This window comes from Puntigrus tetrazona, chromosome 3 (assembly GCF_018831695.1).
Source record: "Puntigrus tetrazona isolate hp1 chromosome 3, ASM1883169v1, whole genome shotgun sequence".
NCBI classification, from domain to species: Eukaryota; Metazoa; Chordata; class Actinopteri; order Cypriniformes; family Cyprinidae; genus Puntigrus; species Puntigrus tetrazona.
The window spans coordinates 12,900,532-12,920,685 of record NC_056701.1 but is presented as its reverse complement, the minus strand read 5'-3'; the positions used below and the strand labels follow the sequence as shown (position 1 = coordinate 12,920,685).

Below are 20,154 nucleotides of genomic sequence, written 5' to 3'. Positions count from 1 at the left end.
CTAGTCTAACTACTTGTTTTCTTTTTATTTATTAACACAATTGATCCTCTAACACTATAGCATTCTCTAGTCTCTTTTTATTGTTTTCTTTTTAATTAATTATCAAAAGAAACTGTCTATAGTTACCGCATTAGACTAATTATCTTTCTTAGTTGGTTTAGATGTTATCTGTTATCCTCATTTGTAAGTCGCTTTTGATAAAAGCTTCTGTTAAATGATTAAATGTAAATGTATTCATCAATACTGTCAATTATATGAGAAAAGTTTCTTAAGCATTGAATTCTAAAGTATCATGTAACACTGACGACTGGTGTAATAACTGACTTTATCATAAAATAAATGACATTTTAAAACATGTTTCAAATAAAAAATGAATTAATGCAGTTTTGGTGAGCATATGATGCTTTAAAAAACAAACTTTTTAACAGTAGCGCGTACACACACATATGTCAGGTGCCCTTCAAAAGTCCTGCACTCATCTCTTCCCTGTGAATCTGTTGTTCTCACACTCTCCCAGCATCCTATGCATCACGTCAGTCTCTCATTCTCCATCCCTTCATCTCTCTGCCCTGTCCCTCGCTCTACCTCTCCCACTGAACCTGTGCATTCATCATCTCCCTCCATCAGCTCTTCTTCATTCAGCCGAGTGCAGTCTGCACCGTCAGCAGGCCGCCTGACACAACGCTCCACAGAGATGGATGGAGAGAGATGGAGACAAGTTGAGACAAGAAGACTGAGCGAAGGAAAGAATATAATCTTCAACTTGACCAAAAGACAAAAACACGCAGATGAAGGTGGTGGGCAAACACAGGGAAGCATTTAACAAGAGAGGCGTATTTTGAGCCTTGAACACCTTTGTGTTCAAGTGTTGATGGACTAAAAAAAGTTTAAGTTGGCATGAAACAAATTGATGGATTCGATTTTTTTTTTTTTTTTGTTTAAAGGTGCTGTATGTTTTTTTCAATGACAAAAATGAGACAATGACGAGCAGATAAAAAGGTCATTAAATGATAACTGAGACTATATGAACATGCAATATTGCTGAAGAAAAGACAAAACTAAAAAATGGAGGCCAAAATTTCAGACTGCTGTTCAAGATTCCATTATGCGAGCGTTCATGTTTGCGGTTGCCAGATGTTCTGTTAAAAATACATCCTGTACCCGGCTTTTTGCTTTATGCAATCTGGCAACCATTTCAGCTCTCTCTCTCTCTGCAGAGGCGCCATGAAAACACAGACATATACTACACAGGTAAGTAGGACTTCATCGACCTCCATTAGAGGTATTCTGTTTAAATGAAAGTGTCATTTAGCCAGTCTCTGTTTATCATGAATCACGACATGAGATTGTGGTTTATTGACTGTGAAACTTATATATTCAGCCTCTGTGTGTCAAAAATGTAACAATTAAACATTAAGGCAATTTGGAATAATTTAAAATTACTATTAGGGATCTCTCCAATATTGGAAAGTAGGTTTTCTGTTAGACCAGTTTTCATAATGTAGACAGGGTGAGTGTATATCTAGTGTATTTCTATATCTAGTCTTTGGTGTTTATTTAGCTTCTAATTGATATCCTGTTAAAAATCTGTACACTAGATGAGGGAAAATAAAGCATGCATGAGTCAATATTCTATTGATTTGTGCTTAATGGTGAAAAGAAAAACTTCAGATGAAATGTAAAAATAAATATACCACATTACAACAATCGCTGCAATTAAAATTCAGCTAAATAATATTTTGTTATAATTTTAACCAACAAGACGAAAATATGATGGAAATTTGCATGTGTACACTGACTAAAATGATCCGAAATGAATCGAATAAAACTTGACTGAACCTAAAACAGGACAAGTTGACTAAATATGACAAAAAACTTAGATTTGGCTCATCAAGCATTCCCCACCGCTACTTGCTTTTATTGAAGAGTTGCAACCCACGAAACCCTATACGGGTAGCGGTATCAAAAATGGCTGACAAGACATATCAGACCTTAGGATACAGAAGCAGAATGAGTTGAAGCAATCAGCCACACACAGCTATACTAGACGCTAATCCGCTAATACAGTACATGAGTGATTCAGTGAGTCAGTCAGTCAGTGAATGTATGTGTGTGAGAATCACTGGTGTGGTAATTAGCAGTAGTAGACGGCGAAGCGCTCTACAGAGCGACCCGAGAAGCCCAGCCAGTGAAATGTAAATATGTATTGATTTCCTCATCTGGCTGTAAGGTCCCAGGCTGTTTGCTTTTCTAATTCTATCTCTTGCATTCTGGCACTGCAGCCTGAATAATTTATTAACTAGAAACAGCGGTGTTTTTCCTCTCTTAATGCAGCTATAAAAGATAGGTCTGTAGTTACAAGCGCTAACACTCTTTCCATCTCTTTCCCTCACTCTAATCGCTCATTTACCCTTTATATACCCTTAGTGCTCAGAAATCAGTCTGTTAGGACAGGATTAACATAGATACTGTTTGTGTGTGTGCGTGTTTAAGCAGCATAAACGAAAAGTGCAGTGGGCTAATTAACTTTACAGGAAGTACTAGGTGGAACATTCCCCTAATTCCTGTATCAGCCTACTTATAATCACTCAAACATGTTCATTTATGAGAGAGAGAGAATCATGCAATAATTACATATAATACATTAATAACCGTTCAAAAAAGTAGGAATGCTTCAAATTAATCAAAAATAAAGGCCTTTAATAATATTACAAATAGGCCTGGCACGATGCATGTATTCTTACTGTAGGTGCATGAGGCCTTACAATGTATACAGGCAATTCCTCCCCCTCAATCCAGAAGGGGGAGCCTGCAGCAATGCAACACTGTTTGATAACCGCCAGCAGAAGAATAGTGAATGCCATGAGTTGTTCCTGAAAACAAAGCCCTTAGACAGCCATCATGTGCTCATTTTGAATGCGCCTGACAAAGGAGTATACTTTAAAAACTTGTGTTTGCAAATTAAGCTTTGTGCTTGCGTATCCTACCTCTCTTATTTGGCACAAATGCAAATATTGCGTAATATTTTCATATTTGCAACGTAGCATCTGAATGCTAAACTATTATTTATTATGCAAATATGCAAGCGGCGAGAAACAGGTGGAGCACTGATGTCTGGTTTACTGTATTTTGTTTTGATAAAGTACCAACTGCGCTGTCAAGTTAGCAATGCTGGAGTGTGTGTCCCTTCAGCTGCGTCCTTACCAGCGGAATCAGGTTTAAACGCTTACTGTATAAAAGGAACACTCAATTAGACCAGTAGCATCGTGTTCAAAAATGACCAAAGAGTTTCAATATTTTCCTAATTAAAACGACTCTTCTGTATGGTGTACTAAGACCGCGGAAGTGAAAAGTTGATTTTCTAGGTCGATGTGATTATGAACTATACTCCCAATCCAGTGTAATAATCAAGGAAATGTTTGCTGCTATACCATGGCCACGGCAGACGCAGTGATTATTGTCTGCCGTGGCCATGGTACAGCAGCAAACTTCATTGACCCGTAGATCAGATGAATGGATTTAAAAACAGTAAATTTAACTTATTATTATTAGTTGGAGAATCCCCCTTTTATTTTGATTCACTTACAATGAAAACAAAACATTGTGCTTTTATAAAATAAAATAGATAAAATAGGATGTCACTTTCTGCCATTTGAATTTCCTTTCTGTGGAGAAATTAAGTATATTACAAAAAGGCTGTGTTTTGAGGAGTAAAATTTGAGGAATAAATAAGACTTATATGCTATATATAGCATATAATAACATGATATTTTTGATTAAATGCTGCCTTGGTGAGCTTAAGAGACTTTTTCAAAAATATAAAAATCTTGCTTACAGCTAATTGAACAGTAGTGCATCCATGTAATAACATACTGTACTATATTATAAAACAACATATTTGAGAAGCTATAGCAGCGACCAGAAACTACAATGCAACAGTCTTGTCTTTATAGTACTATTATGTCTCTGTATGTCCTAGAAATAGTAAAACAACAGCTCAGTGTTTGTGTGTGTATCTGTTAGCAAACAGGTAGTAGGTAAAGGTGTGTGTAGCGGTGGCAACAGCATTAGCAGCAGCAGAAGCATGTGACGCGCGAGCACCAGCATGAAAATTCAAGCCACCACATCTTTTTCCTCACTCTGCACCCAAAATAGATTTCTCCCAAGTCAGCATCACACACACATACCACCCAGCCACAGAAATGAATAATTCACTACTAGAACACAAGATACAGAACCAGAGAAAGAGGAAAAACATGAGCGGGAGTGAAGTGCAATGCTAACCTAAGACATAAACAATGCCAATAAAACAACTGACTATACACCTATATAGCTACATTGTTACAAGGATATACTGTACATATCATCACAGAGGCAAACCTCATTTTAAAAGGGAAGGTAAAATATGTATCTGTCATATCGTTCCAGATCCTAGTGTTTTTACTGGTTGCTCTTTTCCATGCACTGGGATACTGTATATATATATATATATATATATATATATATATATATATATATATATATATATATATATATATATATATATATATATATATATATATAGTACAAGTAGTATGTTCCTTAAACAAAGGTATCACGTGACTACAGAAGTCATATGGACCACTTTTATACTTTCTAAGGCTCATACACCTTACTCCTTACACTACCTTGAGGATAAGTAAAAGCGGACAGGTAAAGAGATACAGATCTCTCTAGATTAAAACCTTGTGAGTGTGGACGAGTGAGAGTGTGTTAGCGACGGGTCTAGTAGTCTCGTCTGCAGCAGCAGCTGAGCAGCATGGGGCTGCAACATTACGGATGACTACACTCATTTAGACCCAGACATTAGGAGGTATGAAACCACCAGATTAGGCCTGGAAGGCAAACACAGACATGCACATATACACACTGCATCGCTGAAACAACAAGACTGGTGCTCATATAATTTGCAAACAGGTCTAATGCTAAAACGTGACTTGAATGCCATGTGACACTTGCATTTTGTTGCACAGCTTTTCAATACACATTCATAAGTAATACAGCACATTCAAAACCTCACACACAAACAGGTTAACCAACAGCGTTTTCCATGACCTTTGACCAAACTGTCTCACGGATGTATAGGATTAGTTGAGTCCTTTGTCGATATTTATATCTTTTACAGTCGTGTATATAAACAGAGAAAAAGAGGAGTGAGTGGCAGTGACAGTTGTGTGAATGAATCTAGGATGACACATTTAACTCCTGCTTCCCAAATGGAAGAGAGGATCTAAGATGACGAGACAGTTCTATCACCCCATCATATCTCGTCATACCCACTGTTGAGACAAACAGGAACATGTTGTGATGCTGTGAACCTGGAGAGAAGAAGAGCTGAAGTGTTCATTGAAGCCTGTGTTAATAAACCAATTTGCTAATAAAAAAAAAACAATCATCTAATCAATGTTTAACTGAAAAAGTTGCCTTGTGTGAGCATCTAACTCCATCCTAATATATATATATATATATATATATATATATATATATATATATATATATATATATATATATATATTAGAATAAGTTAGATGCAAAAATGCATATATATATATATATATATTTTTTTTTTCATTTCTAAAGACTTTTTCTTTGAAGACTTATTTCTTCAGTTCTCAGAATCTCTTTAATATTAGATCACGTGTGTATTTCTAGATATAATTAAATGCTTGTGCTGTCAGTGTTATTTAATAAATATATTATATATTTTTATTTTAGTTGTAGTTATTTTAGTATATCATGTTAAACTAAATGAAAATGAGAAATGTTGCCTTAGCAGCTATGTAGGCTAAAAATTTAATTTTATATGAATTATTTTATATAAGTATTTATGGTTTTAAATTTTGTTCAATATACAACACAACAACCCTGAACAACAATGTCAAGTATGTGTTTCACAGCTGTAGACACCTTAAACCTTATAAATAAAACTTAAAAGTATTCATTTGGAGTTGTATTTGTGTGAACTAACACATTGCATTTACTCTTCAATCCAATCACTGCCGATCTGTGCAAATACAAAGCACAAGCAAGTAAATAGAAAGTGTTAGAATGAGTAAACATGACCTGCCAAGAAATCCAACCGGTACACATAATCAAAACCACTTTACATTTAAAGCATGTAATTTGTCAGATTCCACCAAATAGACAAGAGAAGAAAAATATTTGAGTGCATAATACGCGGACATGCTTATGGAAAACACTACATGTAGATTCAGTGGCATAAGCAGCCTGCTCTCTTTTCTAACTTAAATAGGCTCTGCAGCCCTCTTAGAAAACTACAGTCTCCATTTCTCCTCCAAACTGGCATTGGAGCATGCGGTTAGACAGGGATGCCTGTCTGTAGCCCATCTGTATGCATACAACAGAGGACCGACTCAAGGAGGAAGAAAGGCGGGAGGGAAGGAGAACATGCCATTGAGAACTGCTCTTTCAGTCCACCGCTGTTATTTTTAGCCTGACAGGAAACTCGGAAAACAGGAAAGAGCAAGAAACATGCTTGCGATAAAGAAAAAAAGAGGTTCGATATGTCAAAAAATGTTGAGTTTCGTAATCGTTTGAAACGCAAATGAAGACCTGGATATATCAGCACCCGCTAACACAACACCAGCTTGATGCTAATACAGGCACAGATCGGCACTGAAAAAATGCATACGCTTAGTTTTGCTTGCGTTAAATGAGAAGGAAGAATAATTGCGAGAGAAGCGGAAAGAAAGGGAGAATAAATAATTGAAATTCTGCAGACTGAATGTAGATCACTGCCTGTACACATGGAAGAAAACTGCAAGGGCTCACGACTCACGACAACTTCTTTCTATCAGTCTGTCTCCCTCTGGTGTCCACTCAACCACTCTTTCTGCCTTCTCCATAACTCCTCTATTTATAGCATAGTGTCTTTTATATTATTCATTCTTTTCTATCTGTCATTCTTTGGTGGAAAAACAAGGTTTGACGGTTTAACTATGAGTTCAGAACACTCAGTCAACTTATTAAGTGGTTGGAAAACACACGCCGCGCTTCTCTTACTTCAAAGGCGCAAACATGTTTCGTGATTCAATACACACGCTTCATATATGTTTAAGGTCCCTTCGGATAGATGAGCATTCTTATCTGCACTCCACACAGTCTGTAGTTTCATCGTCGTCAATGAAACTAAAATTAGAAAACAGAGCTATAAGGTTACGTTCCATTTACAGTGCAGAGAGACGGCCTGTAAATGGAGAGAGGCTGAGACGCGACATAGAAATCACAAATGAACTTCGTGTTATCTCTGTAAAGAAGATAACAGAAAGGATGCAATGTTTGACGACCATAAACTAGGTTTAGTATTTCAACTGATCTATATGCGACACTACTGCGTACTTCTGCAATTCATCAATTTTAATTCAAATACATCTGGATTATACAAATCACAGTTAACTAAATTTACCGAAAAGGCTGATATATTGTGAGCATCTAAAAAAAAAAAAAAAACTTCTGATAGGCGGAGATTCCTAATTTAAGGAACTCAGATCACAAGGCCTCATTACATGTTTACGCGAATCGATTTAGAAGAATGAGGTTTATAAAGAAGAGGGGCTTTTAGGCTGAGTGCAAGGTTAAAGGTCACTGAAAGCTCCGGCAGATCAAAATACAGTGTCAAAAGAGAAGTGTGTGTGGGTGCAGTTCTGTGCACATTTAATGATTTGAAATCCTAAGGGGTCTGTTAGAAAAGGCAGGGAGCGGGCTTTTTGTGGAGTCTGCTTTTTTTTCTGTGGCTAATGATTTGTCTAAATGAAACACTAACACTTATTGGGGTTGTTCTGCCATTTTACTGATCGGGTTTTAACAATAAGGTCTGTCAAAAATAAAGGCTTTAGTGAACTGTCAAGGGTTGAGTCATAAATGATTCGATGAATCTGCTCAGCAGATGTGCGTGGTTTTTGATTTTCAAAAATAAATATCCGTTTAAAAACAACACAAAACTGAATAAGAAGCCCAGTACCTATTTCCAGGGTTTCATGAACTTTCACATACATAATAATGCACACCTATATGGCAGACAAAAACAAATACCTGTATGCTAAATGAGTAGTGTGCCCTAATTATCAATATTCATAAAGCGCTAGGCGTAGGCGTAACGTTACTGTGTGTGTATACATTTGATAGGCACTTTACTTTACCATAAACTCATGGAGTTATAATCCTAAATAGCACTGAACATGTGGCTGATGCCATGAGCCACATGTCAATACCGCACATGCATGCATATAAAATGTAGTTCATCAAATGCAATACATAGGCCTGCTCTGAAAAGCATGTGATTTTGGAGGTAGCTGCTCCACTCACATGCGCCATTCCGTATTACCTTTTAGGTGTCTGTGCTGCTGATGTTTTTAAACTATTCAGGGTTTGCACTCACATATAACAGGATTCTGCTAATATTAAGCATATTTGGTGTTCTGTCTTAAAGTGTGTGTGAGCTTGGAATATAGCCTGAACCAGAAGAACTCACCCATCCCTCCCATCTGTAGTATGGGATAAGAATAATTTAAGAGTGAGGCGCTGGGGTGGAGGAGGATGCCAGAAAACTGTCAGGAGCTCCACCTGCGCTGCATTGGTTGATTATCTCAATGTGCTCCTCCCCAACCTTGTGAAAAACATCATTTGTGTCATTACAAACTATATTTGTAGCCAATTTGCAAGATACCGGTTTAACATTTACTAAGCTGATGTACATCACACTGCATGGAACATCAGCAGTGCTGCGATTACCTGCTGCGGCCTTGTGGTACTGCTTTAACAGTTTCCGATTTTCTTCATGCAAAACCCCTTTTGCCGTTAAACACAGGCTAAATAGGCGCATCGCTAAAATGCACGCGCTCATATACACCCAGTATTCTCCAGGAGCTTTTAGAATATGGGAAATGGTGGCTTCCCCTCCCCTCACCTCTTCACCATCGCTTTCTCTCGAACGAGACCGAGCTGAGAGACTGCACATGCTGACATCAGCAAGCCTCGGCGCGCCACAGCGCCGCCCGTTACCGTCACACAGCACCGCTCACCTCGCGCCCTTACCGTGCGTAACACAACGAACACACACACCAGAAATAGACTGGATTCATCTCGCCACCGAAATAACTTGACAAATAAACGCCTGCAAATATTCTAATGAAACGCCCGCGAGCGAGTCATGCGCTCGCCCGCTCGCGCAGCTATCGTTAAACCAGCGGCGATTTGATTCGCGTTTCAAGACATTTTCAGGTGACCTTACTTATGCCACACTCAAGCGCACTATACCTGCAACCGGAGGCCCCAGGGTACTCACTGGGGGGGGTTGGTTTGAAAGGATATGGCCATTCGGTGATCTTTTGGCGTATTTTCTCACGAAGTTGTCCTCACTGAAGATGAACAGAGATCGGTTGACAGTGAAGCAGTTTTGCCGCACCGGTATAGGGTTGTACAGGGCCATAGTTCTGGCTCGCTGGGCCATTGACTGCTTGTACACTCTCTGTTGGGCACCTGGCGGGCCTGCCTGCCTGCCGCCGCGGCCGGCCAGGCCCCCTTGAGCGTGTCCCGGTCCTCCGCCGTACCTGGACGGCACCTCATCTCCGAACCGAGCCATTCTATAGACACCAAATGCCAGTCTTCACGAAGCAGGAAAAAGGGGCGAGATATTCAACGCGACCACACCACATTACATCCCATCTGCTTCAAAACTTAATACGTGTATAACTGGAGCACACATTTGTCTTCATGGCTTTTATACGTGATGTTGCGCTCCAGGAGCTGATGGTTAGGTTTTAAGCAAACGAAAAGAAAACGAAGAAAAAAAACAAAAAAAATTCGAACAAAAAAAGCGTGCCTTATGTTTTGTAGTTCTCAGGTTCGTTGCCCACTTCAACACACAAAATGGTCCATCATCACCTCATTTTATGTCCACAATCAACATATTTCCACGGCCGTGTAATTCTTGGCTAAATCTCTCGTATTCTGTGGCTCCATCCTCATATTTTCCGGAACTGTCTCTCATCCGCGCTTTTCCTTGGAAAAATTCAGGTTGCAATTATCATAGCTACAATCATTTATTCGATCTAGGTGTGATGGCTAACCAAGTGAACAAAAATGGAAACATTTAAAACAATCGTTTGAGTTCAGTTTTAACTGTACATTCTGATGACTGCGGTAGCCATGTCTATTTAAAACAGGGAAATAGGATAAAAAAATATTATTTATTTATTTCGCAACATCCGCAATATTTGGCACGGTATAGCTATAATCTGCCTTCGGTCACCTCGCGCTCACGTTTACTCGCATGTATTTGCATCTCAGCTACGGAAAGATGTGCGATATCCGATGTTAATTCCGTTTTCCTCTTCTTCACGCAAGACACGGGTAATAATACGGATGCAGATCATCAGAAGTATCGATTGTTTTGTTTTGATGGGTTTTTTTTCTGTGCTCAGTGGCAAGGTGTCATCCTTTTCGCCAGAGCCATCACCGGCATTTCAGTTGCAAAAGAACCAATCCAACCGTCATAAAATCCAATGAAGGGACGCGCGGTGACTGAAAGTAGAAGCATCAATCGCGAGGGGACAACGGCGACATCTCTGGGTTCCCATAGCCGCTCGTGTTCCCCTGCACTGGGCTCTGGGCCGCGTTGGATCCGTTCATCTTCCCCGAGCGTAAGGGCAATCCGTTCGTGAGAACACTTGGATCCCTCTATTCCTTATTTCTGCCAATGTTGAGCTGTCTGTTAGCCTCGTTACTCTCCGTCAAGCGCCCCTGAGGAAAAAAAAGAGGGGGAGGAGGCAGTTGAGGACGAGTGCGGGGTGGGGGCTCGCAGGATATCAGCTTGTGAAACACAAGCCGAACGAAACAGTTAGCTCCGATCAGCTGGCAAGCTAAGCTATAATGAGCCACTGATCAATTCGGCGCTCTGGCCAGTTCTTCTTGCAGCACATGACGCACGGCGCACGCACCGCTGACTAATTTATTCATCTGACTCCGGTCTGTACCTGTACCGACTGTTGAGTCTCCACCGAACGCGTTCTCAGCCTCAGCTCACCTGCCTTTGCCGCATGAAAATACCGGGGGCTTGTTTATAAGACACCGAGGGGGTTGTGCGGTTTTAGAGATAACGGAACGTAACAAGCTGACAGCGCGTTGTCAGGTTATGGACTGTTTGTGCCAGTGGTGGGGATGTGAGCGCCGGGAGACAGCTGCGCATTCAAACGCGCGTCTCTCGGGAACGGCTCCGCTTTGCGAGGGCACGCAGGGCGAGGACCGACAGGCTATTCTTAGACGCAGACATTTCGGAATTAATAGACGGAGATTTCCCATCAGTGCAGCTGACAACTCTCCTCTCCTCCATCCCACCCGTTTTTTTAACAACAGTGAAAAATATCGTTAAATTAAGGCTTGTTATAAAGGCGGCTGTGAAATGTATGCTACGTTACAGAAAAATGCCGTAAAAACACGATGTTTTACGCATCAAGCGTACGGAGATGGCATTTTGGTGGCAAACTGTAGGTCCAGTGTGAGGTTCACTAATAGGGAAGTGGGAATGCACAAAAAATAATACCGATAGCCTACTGTTTTCCAAGTTAAACGTAAGTTACTAACACTAAATTTCCAGTAAATACTTAAAACTTATCAAGTACGTCAAATACAAACATCGCGCTACTGATACACAGAAACTGACTTTGGAGTGCGTGTGATACGCACGCATCTGACGTGCATATAATACGCAGTTTTCGCGTGCACGCCTCGCAATTTGTTGGCGTGCCTTTAATAGCAGTTTTGCGCGCCTGATCCGCATCCACCCAACACCCCTAACCCTACCAATTGCGTGTGCGCTCGCCGCTCAGTTACTGTGTATAAATAGTACGCCGAATGAAAACATTAACTCTCGCTGTTGATACGCACTTCCATTAGATCAGGTCGATACAGTAGCCGTGCGACCGTGCGTTGAAAAACGTTTGAAAGTGAACGAAGCAAGAGCGATACGCTTTAGGACGCGGCTGTTTTGCCGCGAGTGGCAAAAATCAATAGAACCGCGCGACCTTAACAGCGCCCACCTATCCGATATCGCAGGAAGCAGAAAGCAGAGGAGGATATACAGTACGTGTCCTCCTAAATCCCATCCCAATGTCTAAAAGAAGTGGACACAGTCGTGATACGGCGGACAGTGCCTCTCTCCCATGTGTAGTTTTAATCAGCTGGATCCCTGCTTTGCCCGCCGCATCGCTCTGAAACAAATCAAATAAATAGGCTAGCACAAAACCACATGGCCTCCTACTGCTGCGAAAAGAATTGTATGAACTTGAGGGGAAACATCATCTGGATCTCTGCTCATGCCTTGATCTTGTGCAGCAAGCTGTTCACTATCTGAACCAGCACGCGTGTGATCAACCGTATGCGATGCGTTTAGCGTCAGTCCGGAAGAGCACGGGGTCAAAGAGCTCCAACAGGCACCAGCCTCCAAGCCTCTAGGCTTCAGTCAACAGATCAACGCGGCTGAGACTTTCTCCTGAACAGTCAGGCCAAGCCACAGTCGACCCAATGCAGAGAGCAAGCGACATGCGTGAAGCGCCGTGGCTTTTATTGGTAATATGAGTAATTTTAAAGCGGCATCCTGTTGGCGTTTGCGTTTAGTAATCTATAATAAGCGACATTCTGTTAGAAAGCGTTTATTTTGCAAAATTTTCTGTTTATAATATAACTTCATGCTGTTATCAAACGCTATCTGCAACACAATTGGAACCTAAATTTATTAGAAATAAATGTGTTTGGCATTTGGGCTATTCAAAGCACCCTCGGCCTTTGGTTTGAGGGTGCATTATTAAAACCTCAAAAAAAAACAAAGAAAGCTTGATCTGTAAACTCTGATTCGATCTGATGACAGCCGTGAAGGCAGCTGTCCATGGTTCTGAAGAAACTGTGCATAGCCGTGGATCTAAATGTAAAATATAATACACCTATATTATATATACAACCAAAACGATGAAGCAAATAACGTAAGGTATAAACATGTAACAGCTACAGTGTAAACCTTTATCAGAACATGCAGAGCATTTTGCTTCATGTAAAGGCAGTGTGGATTCTCGATAACATAAACTTACATTCCAATTAAATAAAACAAGAGTCATAGTGTTTTTGCAACAATTTCTTACCCTTTTTATTAGTTTATTACCACTAATACCAGCAAAGTGTTAGACTGAAGCTATTGTGTCGCAGAACACTGAGAATAGATTATGTCCTGCAAAGGTGCAACGTGCTGCTCTTAAGATTTGTAGAATTATCTTTCAAATTTTTAAACAGTGAAGAAGCTTGAGAACCGGTGAGTCAGAGCTCTAAACTGTGGCCTAAATTCATTAATCAAACTTCTGCGAACAGAGGAAAACATGCAAATTAAATGCTATATAAAGAATGCATCTCCACAGCAAAGCCATGAACACCCCTAAAAGCGCGAAACTAACAGAGACTTGTTATCTTTCAAATCAAAACTGCCAATTTAGTGAGTGTCCTACACAGTCTATCAGCTCCTACCCCATATAAACCCAGTCAAGACAAATCCTGCTCATCGTGCTGACAGCTGCCTCTGCGAGAATTTTGCACAGCTGTGATATTACATCGCTAAAAGACATTTAAAACATTTTAGACGGCACAAATGCAGGCTTTCAGGACCAACACCCTTTTTTTAGAAGATAATGAATGTTTAAAGCGTGTGCATGTTCATCTGATGAAGTTATTCTTGTGCTACCGCTAATCTTCTTGATGTAGAGTTTCTGTACATTGTGCATGTTTATGTCGATCGTCGCCAACAGCGCTCTCGGTGGGGCCGTATGCTGCGATGCACGCTGTGGTCCTGTTGTGCCAGCCTTGTCACACAGTCGGGGTTCACGAGGCGATTGCTTTTGAATGCCAGAGCCTCTCCCCTGCTGCCGAGCAGAAACACCCCTCCTTAGTGCATTATTAAAGCATGCCACTAATCTAACACAGCAGCACAGAAAGCCCACAGCCAGCCAAAGAAAGAGAGAAAGTCAATAAGGCGTCTCGCTGCACTGCTCTCTGAAGGCAAAGCGGCGGCACGTTTTTGCCAAAAAACTGAGTTACGAGTAAATTCCGGTCTTTAAGACCGCGATTTGTCCTGTGACAGACGAGCTATGCTCCGATTCAGAAAAAACGTGGCGTGAGTATTGCTGTCAGTTGAATCAAAACCCAATCGGCGCGCACATAAAAGTTCACGTAGATCCCGCATAAAACAAAAGCAACAGCATAACGCAGAAGTCGTGTTAAAGCTGCATATAGTGTTGATAAAAAGGCGGCCAAAAATGTGAACGCTTGCGCCTGCGGGGCCGCTCAAGAATTCTGAAGTAATGCTGCTGTGTATTTGCAGCAGAAGCTAAACTCAGTGACTCATAAAACTGAATAATTCATAAACGGCATGTATACCAGGTTCTCTGCTCCTGATTTAACCTTATCTTCCGGATGTAAATCCTATTGGTCAGTGGAAGGGCAGCATCGCAACATATCGCTCCTCTTAATGTTAACGTGTCAGGCGCAATAAGCATGCGTTGGAGAAAATAAGAGAGTTGAACACGCGACTGCTTTTGGGTTCACTGGCTGCTTTAGAGGCTCATCTATGTTTAATATTTCATGCAATTAAAACACATTAAAACACACATAGCAGACACTTTTTGGCACAGGTAGAAGATGAATGTGTAGCTGTGATACTGAGACTGTGGAAGGCGTAAGTGGGCCATCGTCCTCTGGCGGAGTGTTTTATTTGGGGAAGAGCCTGATGTAGGTACAATACATTTTTAAACAGCGTAGAATTATTAAAAGCCCCAATGCCTGACAAAACACCCGTTCAACTATTTTCAGTGCCTCTAACCCTTCTACCGACATATAGATGGTCTTATTAACTGCACCAAGTGGAGATTAGCAGATGGAGCATTTCTATATAAAAATGTTAACATGACATTCTCACAATCTGAAAGGAACTATTGTGCAATTAATGTATCACTGTTACATGAAATAAATAGTAAAAACCATAAAATTATCAAAAAGGCCGGTAATGGACAGAAAAGTGGAATGTCTTTCTTTGTCGATCGGTTTACAGCCCTGAACATTGACTCAAAGCGCTTGTAAACTGCTCCAAACATCCTTTAGTAGTAAGTAGGCCAGCATCTTCACAAAGGGACAGAACTGTCATCACAATATGCTTTCACTCATCTGTCATACTTTCTTTTCGCTCTGCTTCCCTAACTTGATTCCCAAGCTCAGTGCCTCTTTTCCGCTCATATCCAAGCAATTCGGCTACATCTGTAATCCCCTTCAACTTAAAGGGATAGTTCACCCAAAATGAAAATTCTCGTTCCAGTCTACATGACTTTCGTTCTTGTGTGGATCTTCTGAGAAATGCTGTAAATCGATAATTTAAAAAAATCTTTAAAACTCTCTCTGCGCCCCTCTCCGTGCCTTGCAATTATTTATTCGTTTACTCATTTATGAGCCTGTGTTTACATGACGATCAACTGGGCGATATATAGTCGCTTGACAAACAGTCCTGGAGGCTTAAACGATTTCCCGCGTTCTTTAGATCAGCTGCTGTCAATCTCGAAGCCCATTGAGAAAATGCTCTTGCGGGACGACAGGCTTGGAGGGCGGCCAGACGGACCTCTCAGTGAGATAGATACGTAGCTGTGTTTGTCTGCATGCGCATGCATGTAAATGTTCAGCTGCAGTGTTGATTTCTCCTTGTGAATTGAACTTTCATTAGCCACGCCTTAAGAAGATTGCTTATGATCCTACCGTAGAACGTCTGCTGTAGGACATTTTGCTAATGTACGTCTCTGGAGGTTCTGTTTGTTGGCTAAGTTTAAATACCAAATTACCAAAAAACATGGTAAATATGCTGATTAGGGTTGCAAAAAAGTGAAACATTTTCAAAACGTTGGGGAAACGTTCCAGAAATGTTTCATCCCTTTGCAACCCTAATTGTCAACCGCTTTCAAATGAGCATTTTTTGGGTCAATTTGATCAATTATAAGTTGCAGTCTCTGCTGTTTTAAATTAAGTTATTGCTAAATTTCACAATTTCTTTTAAAAAACAGCTGATGAAACACTTTTCAACTTTTATTTAAACCAGGTGTAGCAATAATACCCTTTTACCGCTTCACGGGGACATTTTACTGAATATTACGCCGTTTAAAGAATGTCCAGTTCTTTTTTATAGGATGGTTAGGGTTAGCAAGAGCCATGGGAGAGGCCCAGCAAAGGATATTTTCAAAAGTAAAAGTGATTGTAAATGGGTCAAACCTGAAATTGGCTCTAAAAGTGATTTAAACTTCTTAAAGAAATTAAACAGAATTCCCTCTCTGAAAATGCTGAGCTAATGTGTAATGTAAACCAGAACATATTTGGTACAAGAATAAGAATAAACTATTCAGATGTTGGGTTCTGAGTTATTTCAGGCTATCAATCTTCTAAACTTTGCTGTATTGGCTGCAGGGTGGATATATTGCACATTCCCCTGAGCCATGTATCAGCACTCAACGTCTTACTGCCTGTAAATCTCACTTACTTACAGACTGTTTAATGCCCTCTTACTGCCACAAACAGCACCGCCTGACCATTACAATTACAAATAATTACCATCATTACAGTCTTGCGGGCTAATTGATGAGAGAAACCAGTCAATGCGGTTTGTGTGTGTGTGTGTGTGTGTGTGTGTGGAGAGAGACAGAGAGAAAGAGAGAGACGTCCAAAAGAACAGTGACATAATAGCCTGAAAAAAGCAGAGTCATTGGAGATGGGTTTAGATTGCAGTGTTACAAGTCTGGATTATAATATATAACACAGAAATACTGAATAGCCGGCAGGGGGAGGGGAGAGCTATTTCACATTTAACTAACGCATGCCAATAGAAATGGAGGTTGGTTGCATTATGTATTTTAAACGTGAAATGTCCGCCAATGGGCAAAGAGGAAGAGGCGGGGAAAAATTGAACATTTAGCGTGCTTATTTTAGGAGGAAATCAGAAAAGGATGCGTCTGCCCCCAGAAATAAAGTTTTTTTGTCTTCATCTAAAGCAAGCAATAGTCGTTTAGTGCTCTCTAGTGTTGAAAAGTAGAATTGCAATTACAATTTAATTTAATCTTTACTTACTAGTAACAACGGAGCGCCAATGAAGCTCGTTTTAGGTGAATGCATCACTGTTTGCCAAATAAATAACAGCGTTCCAAAATGCAACTTTTTCAATTTTTAATTACATTTTATTTGAAATTATTTTATTGTAAACTGCAACTAGATGTGTATTTCATCACTACCCCCACGACTGCTTGATCGACCGTAGTTCTGTCGATTTTTGCTTTTCAGATTTTATCCAAAAAATCCTAAAGCATAATAAAATATACACGTTTATTATGTTTTATTACGAAGTACTAAGTGGTGTCCCACTAACATTATAAAAGAAATAAGTTAAAAATATATATATAACCAAAGTAATTTCCACTGAAATAAAAAAATCATAGACAGTCTACGATTAAATTAAACAAAACTTAAATTACATGTATTGGCTGCAGTTATTTTCCGTTTTTATTATAACCAATACTGTTGTGAAAACTAAATAAGGTTGAAACATATTTCTTGGACCATTAATTAGTAAAAATTTTACTATTAATTGTCCGTTGACTATTACCTTCTCTCCATTTTCCAATTTTGCTCAAATACTTCAAGTCCCAGAAATCTTAGCGAATTCAAAATGGCGCCCTGTCAATGACAGTAATGACACTAGTAAGCTGAATATTGTGGATCTTTAAGTGCCATCGTATGTCCTCGACAAAATGACACTGCTAATTAGAGTATCGAAACAAGGACAGAGAAAGCTTTCCATAATCCCTTACTGTATAGGTTTTTATCGGAGAGCACGGATTTACGAAAAGGCCCCGAGAGCAAAGAGGGCTGTAGTTGGTTGTACGGATCGTCGCAGGAAATTTTATCCGTAGTGCGTGGGCATGTTGAAGTTAGACATAATTTCATCAGCGAGGAAGAGGAGAATGCCCTTTTCAAAGAAGTGGAGACAGGACTTAGAAAAAAACGATACGAGTTTGACCACTGGGACGACGTAAGTACCAGGGACAAGCGTGTAAACACTGCCATCCAGCGACAATTCATAGCAAAACTCATTTGTGACTGTTGTTGGCGATTGCTACTCAACGTTTTTATGGTCGCAGCTTATGTGCAAGTTACTAATTTTGTTGAAACAATTCCTACTACTACTATACGTGAATTAGGTTTGCTGTTGCTGATTAATAACAATAAAGCGGCGAATTTGAGCGCGAACTGCGTGTGTTAGCAAATCAGAAATCTTGCGGGTGGCTTTCTTCCAATCCTATGTGTTTTGGGCAGGATTACTTTGTTGGAACAATCAAATAGAGGAGGTATTTGAAACCTGCTTGAAACAGTCGTTCTGTCGATTTTTGCTTTTCAGATTTTGTCCAAAAATCCTAAAGCATAATAAAATAGACACGTTTATTATGTATTAAGCGGCGTCCCACTAACATATAAAGTAAATAAGTAAAAAAATAAATAAATAAACACAATTTAAATTAACAATTCATATACAGTGTACAATTAAATTAAACTAAACTTTTGACTGTAGTTATTTTCCACTTTTTTAAATAAAAACCAACACTGTTGTGAAAACTAAATAAGGTTGGAAACATATTTCTTGGACATTTATTTTATAAAAATGTTACCTTCTCCCCATTTTCCAATTTTTCAGTCCATTTCTCTTTCAACGCTCAGGCTATTCATGGCTACAGGGAAACAGAGCGGCTGCAGTGGGGACTTAAGTGTGAAAGTATCCTAAAGCGGGTGAGAGAGGTAGCTTTTCCTGAAGGCAGTCCACTGCTTGGGCCAATTCATGTTCTGGACCTGGACAGAGAGGGCTATATCAAACCTCATATCGACAGTGTGAAGGTCTGCCTGTCAGTTATTTGTGCAATATTGATGTTCCTGTTATTAGTACGTTATTAATGTTCTCTGTGTCGTCTGTTCTCTCATCAGTTCTGTGGAAGCACTATTGCAGGACTGAGCCTTTTGTCCGATAGTGTGATGCGATTGGTCCCGGAAAACAAATCCACAGACTGGGTGGACTTGCTTCTGAGTCGGCGCTCACTTTATATATTAAAGTATATACCCAGTATATTTCATTTACTTTAATTTCTCACAAAACTGACGGTAGAATATTTTGGTTTCCACGAAGTAACCATATATTTTAGATTCAAAATTTGGTAAAATGTGTGTTCATATCAACAGGGATGACGCTCGATTTAAATTCACCCATGAAATCCTGAAAGAAGAAGAATCCTTTTTCTCAGGACGGAAGGTACCACGGCATCGCCATGCATCTCTGTCATCTGCGAAACCTGCCTGTTTAAAAGAACTGGACTGACCTTAGAACTCGTCTTCTAAAAGCTGTGACTTTTATGAGAATTGTTTATCTTTCAGTTAATCACACACACCAACACACACAAAGTAGCTAAAAACTTATAAATCACTTGCATTTTCTCGGAATACCTACAAAGAAACAACTGCTGAAAAACTTTAACATCCCACTGAAATGGTGTGTTGGATTTATGAAAGGCAAAGTTTTGACTGATGCAATGCATAATGTAAAATAAGTCAGGGAAAAGAATGTCTTGACAACACGGGTGTCAAACTCAATTCCTGTTTAGGAAGTTTAGATTCAACCCCGCTAAAACACATATACTGTGTAAGTCTGAAGTACTTGATTAGCTGGATCAGGTGTGTTTAAATAGGGTTGCATCTCAACTTTGCAGGGCTACGGCCCTCCAGGAGTTTGACACCCCTGCTTTACAATGTCTATTAATAAATATTTTTTTGCTATTCTCTATTGTGGCTTTGTTCTCTAACAATACTGTTTATTACTGTTGCATAAAATATGTAATATAAACAAATACAAACACATTAATTTTGGAACAAATTTAATGGACTACCAAAGGAGAAATTTCCTTCAAAAGTTTTACCTTAACCAGTAAAAACAAAGAAAAACAACAAATTCTTTACCAAGAGAATATGATGATTGTATTCTCTGTGTAAAGACCC

General features: G+C 39.7%; 1 pseudogene; it reads left to right on the top strand.

Annotated features, from left to right (window-relative positions):
- Positions 1–17,787: 17,787 nt before the first annotated feature.
- Positions 17,788–19,943, top strand: LOC122332102 (annotated as a pseudogene).
- The last annotated feature ends 211 nt before the right edge of the window (positions 19,944–20,154 follow it).